General features: G+C 43.3%; 1 pseudogene; it reads left to right on the top strand.

Annotated features, from left to right (window-relative positions):
* The first annotated feature begins 4,651 nt into the window (after positions 1 to 4,651).
* On the top strand, positions 4,652 to 5,498 carry LOC141990204 (NADH dehydrogenase [ubiquinone] 1 alpha subcomplex subunit 12 pseudogene; annotated as a pseudogene).
* Positions 5,499 to 8,851: the final 3,353 nt, after the last annotated feature.

Raw genomic sequence — 8,851 nt, 5'->3', positions numbered from 1 at the left:
GGCATAGCATGCAAGTCACGGGAGATGATAGTACCACTCCACTTGGTGCTGGGTAAGCCTGAGCTGGAGTAGTGTGTCAAATTTTGGTCTCCGATGTATAGAAAGGATGTAGAGAAACTGGAAAGAATCCAGAGGTGAGGAACAACGATGATCAACAGGATGGAATGCAAGCCGTATGAGCAAAGGCTGAAGGAACTGTGTATGTTTAGTTTGGAAAAGAGGCGATTAAGGGGGAACATGATAGCGGTCTTCATATACTTGAAAGGCTGCCATAAAAAGATGGAGAAAAGTTGTTCTCTCTTGCCACAAAGGGCAGGACAAGAGGCAATGGATTCAAACTGCAGCGTAGAAGATTTAGATTAAATCTGAGGAAAAACTTCCTAACTGTAAGAACAGTAGGTCAATGGAACAGACGGCCTAGAGAGGTCATGGAAGCTCCTTCACTGGAGATTTTCAAAAGGAGGCTGGTTAGGGTGGTTTAGACCCAACAAATCCTGCATCTTGGCAGGGGTTAGATTAGATGACCCTTGCGATCCCTTCTAACTCTATGATTCTAAGTTAATGCCAATACAACACCTGAAGATCTGATCCTCAGTAGTTCAGAAATACAGACCATGCTTTATCAAAGCCTGATATACTAGCCAGTGCTCTATGAAATGTTCTGGGCCAGATCCGTGACTGGTGTAAATCAGCCTTGACTTCAAATACAGCTATGATGTATTCCACCAGCCGAGGGTCTAGTCCCTTATCTATATTTCATTCTGCTAATTTATATGCTTTTAAACTACTACAGGCTCCTACTCAACTGTTTTCTAATAGAAAATAAACCTACTAGAAATTAGAGCTGTTTTGAAAACTTCACAAGCACTTAAAATATCAACTTCATTTTAGGTGACTTTTGCTAGCAGTTATGTTTAACGAAAATGTAGTTTCTGTCAAAATTTTCCAACCAGCTGCTACTAATTTAAAATATGGGGAGCCATGCTTTTTGTATTTTTAGAAAACCAAAATGATCCCTTGCAAGTTTGCTATAGTTCTTGCTGTAACAAGCAACCAGCCTGAATTGCAATTAAATCTGGAAGATGGCAGCCTTTATCCGTTATTCAGAAGGATGGCAGGCTATATAGAACAGATACATCGGACATTTTTAATAGAATGTAATGGGCTATCTCTGTAAATCCTCACTCAGTCAATGCTCTCACTGACTGATCAGCATCTCTGAAAATCAGGCCACTTCCATGGGTGCTGAAGGCCTGAGTCCTGCAAAGATTTACTCACATACTTAATGTTAAAAGTTAAGCATGTGCATCAGTCAGTCTTTTCCCTGATCAGGGTCTAATGATGGATTAAGATGCTTAACTTTAGGCATTCACATTCAAAAACTTTGGCCTGATCATATTTTTTTAAGCCATTTCCATTGTTTTGGATACATACACAACCACATGCTTTGGAAAAATTGCTAGAGTTTGTTTGTTTTATTAAAGTGAACCAGAGCCAAACTGGCTTGTTCCTTTCTGAGCTGTTTGTCTTTTGTTCCTTCTTTCTTTATACAGGGTTGCTTTTCGATTCTTGAGTTACCCCATCCATCTCTTTGCTCCTCATAGTTCACGATTGTATTCCCTTTCTTGCTTTTCTTTGGAAAATACTTCCCTAATTATAACTCTCAAAAGCAGCGGAGGTAAGAAAACACAAAAGAAAAAGACAGACAATTTCTGCATGATGGTGTTGGTTTGCTTTGCCTCAGAGGATTCTGTGATCAGACAAAATTTCCCTTTCCTACTGTGATGGTCTGAGTTACTATCCAAGGGCCATTTGATATAAATTGGAAAGATTTGAAACCTGTTTAATCCCTTTGGAAAGTATGACAAAAAGAGGAGGTGCTTTTGGTCTAACGCTTCAGGCAAGGACAGCAAAAACCTAGTTAGCATTTGAAAGGGCCATCAGCATGAAGGGGTATCTGTTCACAGCGCGGCAGTGTGGATACCTGTAGGGGTATGCAAAGAGGATTGTGTCTATATTGAACACCTCCCTGGTTCAAAGCGGCCTTTGAAATGATCCATGCTAGGTAGTGAAAGGAGATGAGGATTTCTGTTCTCTGTGGAGTGAGCTGGAACACACAATGGAAGATGGTCCAGCAGGCTCAATGCTCATTGTGTACCTTAGAGAATCTGAGGCTGCACTAGCCTTTTTTCTCTAAAATTTCCCTCTGTTGCTAGCAGGGATGCAGCTCCGTGGGGGGGTAACAGAGGTGGGAACACTGGTGTAGAGAAAGCATTAATGAGCTACCCGCATTTTAAGCACCATGGTCCAGTGGCTAGGGCAGCAGAGTGGCAGGCTGGAGCTCTGGGTTCTCTTCCTGGGAGAATTTGGTCAGGCATCTTCACTCCTCTCTGGCTCTTTCCCCTCCTGCCTTTTGTCTCTCTTGTCTGTTTAGGTAGCCAGCTCTCCAGGGCAGAGACTATTTTTTGTGACTGTACCATGTCTTGCACAATGGGGCCCTGATCTTAGCTGGGCACTCTGGGCATTCCCACAATAAATATAAAAGGTTCTAGATGATATTGAGGTACAGTAGAACCTCAGCATTACGAACACCAGAGTTACAAACTGACCAGTCAACCACAAACCTCATTTGGAACCAGAAGGACGCAATCGGGCAGCTGCAGAGACAAAAACAACAATAATAACAAAAACCCCAATACAGTACAGTTCCATGTTAAACGTAAACTTCTAAAAAAAATAAAGGGAAAGCAGCATTTTTCTTCTGCATAGTCGTTTCAAAGCTGTGTTAAGTCAAAATTCAGTTGTAAACTTTTGAAAGAACAAGCATGTTTTGTTCAGTTACGAATGTTTCAGAGTGACGAACAACCACCATTCCCGAGGTGTTCGTAACGCTGAGGTTCTACTGTAAAAACACGGGAGGCTGCAGATGTCCTTTGTACATTACAGCTCCTCATTATTGCTTCCACAGGTAGAGCTGCACAGTGGGAGCAGCTGTGGGAAATTCTAGGGGGAAAAGGCTAGTGGAGACAAAGCCTATGAGAGGAGAGACACCTGAGCTCTAGGAAGTGAGTACTTGAGTCATAAAAACAACAAGGAGTCCGGTGGCACCTTAAAGACTAACAGATTTATTTGAGCATAAGCTTTCGTGGGTGAAGAAGTGGGGTTTTTACCCACGAACGCTTATGCTCAAATAAATCTATTAGTCTTTAAGGTGCCACCGAACTCCTTGTTGTTTTTGTGGATACAGACTAACACGGCTACCCCCTGCTACTTGAGTCATGGCACTGTAACTCCAAGTCTTTTCCTCATCTCCTGATGCTGTTACCTACACCTGGGATTAGACAGGCTTGTGTTACCTTTCATTCGCTCCCCTTAGATACTTTTGATTTAGGCTAATGGGGCAATCTTGTGGATTGTGGGGAAAGAAAATGAACTTCTGCTGTCTGGGGAGAGACTGAATGAGGGGAAAAGCTTAGAGCTAACCAGGTCTGGAAAACAGGGCCAAAGGTATTTAGGTGCCTAACTCCCGTTGATTTCTGTGGGAATTAAGTACTTAAATATCTTGCCACTTAAATTTCCAAATGATGTCGCTGAAATTTATTGTGTTTCTGGCTGCTTTAGAGTACAGGATTTTTCCTCGATTATTTCAGCAATATTAGAACAAAATCCCCATACCACCTTGTGAAAAAAGAAGAAACAAATGTTTCAGCATCTTGATAAGCTTCTGTGAGTCACACTGAATAAAATGAAGGAATCTGAAGAGAACTTAATGAGGAATGTGCAGGGAACATGTCTGGCTCTCCATGTAACTAGCTTGGAGATGGTAATGAAAAATAAAACCAATGCCATTTGTTTGAGAAATAAAAAAGTGTTTTGAAAAGAAGTGAGATTACAAATGCAACTAGAGAGTGACTTGCTGCTTAGAGCCAAGTTTAACATCATCAGAAGTGGATCATCAGAACAGTGACTTATGTTTCCCCCCTCCCCCAGGGCTGGCACCCATATTGGGATATGCCATGTTTGTAATCTTCTACTATACTGGGAGCCCTCCAAAGCAGAAGTGACATGGAAAGAATCCCAGAGTTTCCATCTGTTGAATTCCCAAATGACAGTAACTTGATGCCGAATGCAGAGGATACACTCCAATTTATTACTGGTGTAGCTGATCAAACTGCCTTAGCTCCTAGTCATGCATTATTAATTGAGCTCAGAGAAAGAGAGAAACTGACGATAACTGGAAAGGGGATTCAGTGGATTTGAAAGGGGAAAATATCCAATTCATCTTTCTTAAAACCAGACTCATCATAACCTGTGAGAAAGACGGGTTGATGGCTGGAATTGAAAGGACAGTAGAGCACCTTTCAAGGACAAAGACGCTACCAGTGAGGCTGAGTTCCTTAGGACAATAAGAAAGACCGTTTACAATCATTTGTAAGAGCTGCCTAGAAGATGGATGGGGGAGGGATGTGTGCATAGGAATCAACAGTAAAATATAAAGTACTTAGAGTGTTTGCTTCCGCTGAGTATCTGGGCACAGGAATACTTTGTAATTGTGTGAGTTGCCACAGTGCCAAATCCTGTACAGATTGTGAAACCCCATATGCAGCATGAGCCAGCTGCATGCCTAACCAGCTGATCCTGGGGCAGGTTTGCCTGCCACTCAAAGATGGCGGAGTACTTGCGGGTGCTGAAGCGGGCGCTGCAGCAGCTCGGGGGTCATGGCGGCCTCCACGGTGCCCTCTGGCAGCTGCTCAGGGTCAACGATTTGAAGACCGGTGCCCTCGTAGGTGTTGACAAATATGGAAACAAATACTATGAAGACAAAAAGTATTTTTTTGGTCATCCTAGATTGGTTGACTATGCGACTGAAATGAATGGCAAAAATACATTCTGGGAAGTGGATGGAAGCATGGTGCCACCGGAATGGCATTGTTGGCTTCACTGCATAACTGAAGACCCTCCAACTACTCATCCACCAGCTGCTCGTAAATTCATTTGGGAGAACCACAAATTCAATCTGAGTGGCACTCCTGGGCAATATGTCCCTTTCTCTACAACGCGTAAAAAGATACAGGAGTGGGTCCCATCTATGACTGCTAACAAATAATTGAAAAGCCTGACTTGCCTAAAACTAGGTTCTCAATGTAAACTGGACCTTCATTGTTTGGTTGGTTTAAAATAAAAGCCTCTGACAAAAGTAAAAAAAAAAACAAAAAACCCTGAGGTGGAGGGAGCCTGTAGCTCATAAAATTCAGCTCTCAGGCCTGAATTAACGCTCTGTGCTTCCTAGCCCCCTCACTCCCTCCTGAAGTGAATCCGGAACTTACCCCAGAGCTAAGGTTGCTGTGACTCCTCCCCAGGTCCAGCCAGGGAAAGGGGGGACAAATAAGAGAGTCCCCTCCCCCATTCCTCTCTCAAGCAAAACAACCTACACAATTGTCAAGACTGTCGCATGGTGAATCATAGAACATGAAGTGTAACCTGTCCGTCCATCCCCCCACCACATACACACACGGAAGCAATGGGACTCAGCATCACCCCTGGTCACTGCTAACCTCTCCCAGCCCCACCTTTTAGGGATGACCAGCCAATCACAGTCCCAGTCATAGAGTCACTGGCACTGACCAATAGCAGCTCCCTCAGAAGGGAGAGTCACCTAGTGAGTGTGGCCCCAGCTCTGTCCTGCAATCCAGAGCCTGCTTGGAGGACGGACACCCTCCTTAGCTTTTTTCTGAGTGTGGATTGCAATTCAATGCATAGGTGGTCTTGTGGGTGTTCCCCCCCTCATTCCTGCCTGATTAACACCCCTGTGGCAACTACTAGGACATAATTAATTTCTAGCTGTTTTAACGCAATTTAGCAACTGCAAACCAGGAGGAGGGACTGGCCCATATAACCAGCCAGCTCTCTGAGTAGCCAGTGTCTTGCAGACCACCAGTGGCCACAGATCCTGGGCTGAATGCCTCTGGCTTAGGAGGAGGGGAAAAGGCCATTCCCGATGTTTGCAGCAGAGGCGTAACCACAGAGTGCCAGATATTACAAACTTACAGGCTCTGCTGGAGGCTTTGCCACCATGCTGAGAAGCAACAACAGCACCCTGGAATTCGGCCTCATCGATGTGTCTTGTGACATTATAAGCCATACTTTTGGCTAGCCCCAACCTGACCTCCAGAAGTGTCCCACACTTCGGTGTGTGCATGAAATTTGAATGTAGTTAGGCATTGCGGATGCAAATCAGGGAGCTGGCTGACCCTGTCTGAAGTGCTACATTCACAGTATTGCCTGGTTTTAGGCTGTGATGTAGATACACTGGGCCAGATCCTTAGCTAGTGGCAATTAGCATCTGCCCATTTATACTTGCTGAGGATCTGGCCTTGTGATAATAGCTTTTTCCAGGGCTTTTGTGTGCCTTCTCTGATCCTGGTGGAAAGTGCAAACAAATTAGTGAACATTAATGAGCCTTAGAAGAGGTTCCGTCTGGCGCAGCTAAAGTTCTGGGTCAGTTTTAATGTAGGTTTAAATGGTTCATTATATCTCCCCACCCTTCCCCCTTTCCTGTGGATAAATGGATATAAATAGTAATAGTTTCCAAAGGACAGAATTGTAGCATAACTTGAATGAATACATCCATTACCCCCAAATCATCCTCTTTGGAGAAATGCAAACTTCCGATCTTGGCTCTCTTGCTGCAATATATTCTGGAAAAGATCGCCTTAAGCAATTAGTTTTAATGAGCATTCGGGTATCCACATGGCTTCAGTATTTGTTTAGCACTGTGGTACATGTCCCTATTGAGGGAAAGGAAATTTCCATATTAATGTGTAAATTTACAAGACAGGCTTTCTTAAGGCTTTGTGTTCTTTTAGCTTTTGATCCTCCTCCCGCTGAAGTCAATGGCAAACCTTTCATTGACTTCAGCAGGAGTAGGATCATGCTTCTAAACAGAAGCGGAACTGGTGAACCCAAATGTGTGCATTTGCCATATGTTGTTTTCTCTTCCCCTCTGCTTTCCTCTTCCCCTCTATCTGCTGTATCAAAGAAATGGAGCTGATCACTGGGTGTTTACACAGGGAGTGTAACTCAAGCTCCAAAGTGAATTGTTTTTGGCAGGGGCATCTAGGTACTGCTTGTTGTTTCAGCTGACCTCTTCCATGTCTTCTCCACTGGCCTCTCAAATGGCTGGGGGTGGGGGGGAGTTTACTGCGGTGGGTCTAAGGCAAGGTCTTCCTTGGGTTCAATTTTTCTATTGTAATTTTCCTTTGACTCATCAGTGTGTCTGAGCTACTCACTTCCTCTTTTGTATCATGTTTGAATAAGCTACTGTGGGAGCACTTCTCCACCTAAGGGCCAAATTCTGCAACATGTATTCACTGTGAATGAGTAGCACTTAGTCATCTGAGTAGTTTCCACAGGGATGCCATAAATGGGTGTTGCAGGGGCTCTTTTGGTAGTTCCTTCACCTCCGTGTCACCCGTTCAAATCCATTCTGGTCTACTTAGGTTCTTATACTACAGACACCACTGTTGATATCAGAGTGCCTTCACCAGGACCAAGTTCACGTTCTCAACAAGTCCTGCACGTGCTTCACTATAAGCCCGTCCTTTGAAAATATGGTCCTTAAGGTCAAGAAAGGTATATGAATTATTCTGTGTATCAGCTGCAATGGTCTGGACAGCCAGAAGAGAACTCCTTACTTTGTGAAACACACCAAATTCTCTTCTATTCCCTTTCTCAGTTATGTCTCTCTAGTGGCTACACCAGCAGAATGGAGAACAGTCAGTTCAGAGACTGACAATCCCAGCTGAAACATGTCAATTTTGAATATTCCATTAAAAAAAATTAAACAGGAGGGTGTGTAAAATATTTGAGCCTCGGAGCATTTGCAATGTGTGTCCCAACAAGAGATTATGTGTGGGTCTTATACAATTATTTACTCTGATTAATAACAAAAGATAGTAACTATAGTAACTGCGATATCTCATGCCCCTCTGATATGCAGATCATTTTCTTAAAGAAACAGAGAAATCCCCAAAATGTTTAGAGTATGTTTTGTCTTTTTTTAAGAACAGGATGAAATAAATAAACATATAACTTTCATAGGGCCAGATCCTCAGCTGGTGTAAATCCACATAGCTCTATTCAAGTCAGTGGTGCTATCTTGAGTTACAGCAGCTGGGGATGTGGGCCATATAATTTAGTGACTTGTTGTAAGGTTGCTTTTCAGGACTTTCAGGAACTATCTTCCACCTTCCCTTGTTATGTTTTTTGGGTGGGTGTATGTTTGTTTGTTTTTTTTTAAATTTTGGACGCTCTGCGCATGCAAACACACACCCTGTTCCAGAATCATTTTTTTAATCATAATCTGTTTAGAACCATAATCTGTTTAGAATTGATTTTATTTTGGTTGCTGAAATTGTGGGATCCTGTTCTCTTCCATTTAGGTTCAACTGTTTTGCCCATCACTGTAGTATCTGAACTGGTGCATTCATCTGTGAAAATAAGGTTCTATGAAGTTATCAGTCTCTAGTGAGATTTTGCTTATATTGTTTAGACTGATGTCCAGTGATGCTGGGCCCTTGTCTTTACTGGTTACACCAGGGTACATGCCAGGGATGCCAACCAGTACTTCCTCCATTCATTCCAAAGCAAAGTCCTCTCCAAATTCAGTACTGGTCTGCATAGCCCTTTATGCACTACCTTCATGCTTCCAGGTGGGTAGAGGAAAATATGGGTTAGCCAGATCCCATTGTAGTTACTACTCTACTTGCTGAGTTCTGGGTCAAGTGGCTGCTCAGTTGCCCCAGTTCTCCTGAGGAGTTACTCCAGCTGAGAGTTGGGGTTCAAGGGTTGG

This window comes from Natator depressus, chromosome 6, assembly GCF_965152275.1.
Source record: "Natator depressus isolate rNatDep1 chromosome 6, rNatDep2.hap1, whole genome shotgun sequence".
In the NCBI taxonomy this organism is placed as follows: domain Eukaryota; kingdom Metazoa; phylum Chordata; order Testudines; family Cheloniidae; genus Natator; species Natator depressus.
Note: the sequence above shows the minus strand (reverse complement) of the source record. Positions and strands in the feature narration are given on the sequence as shown.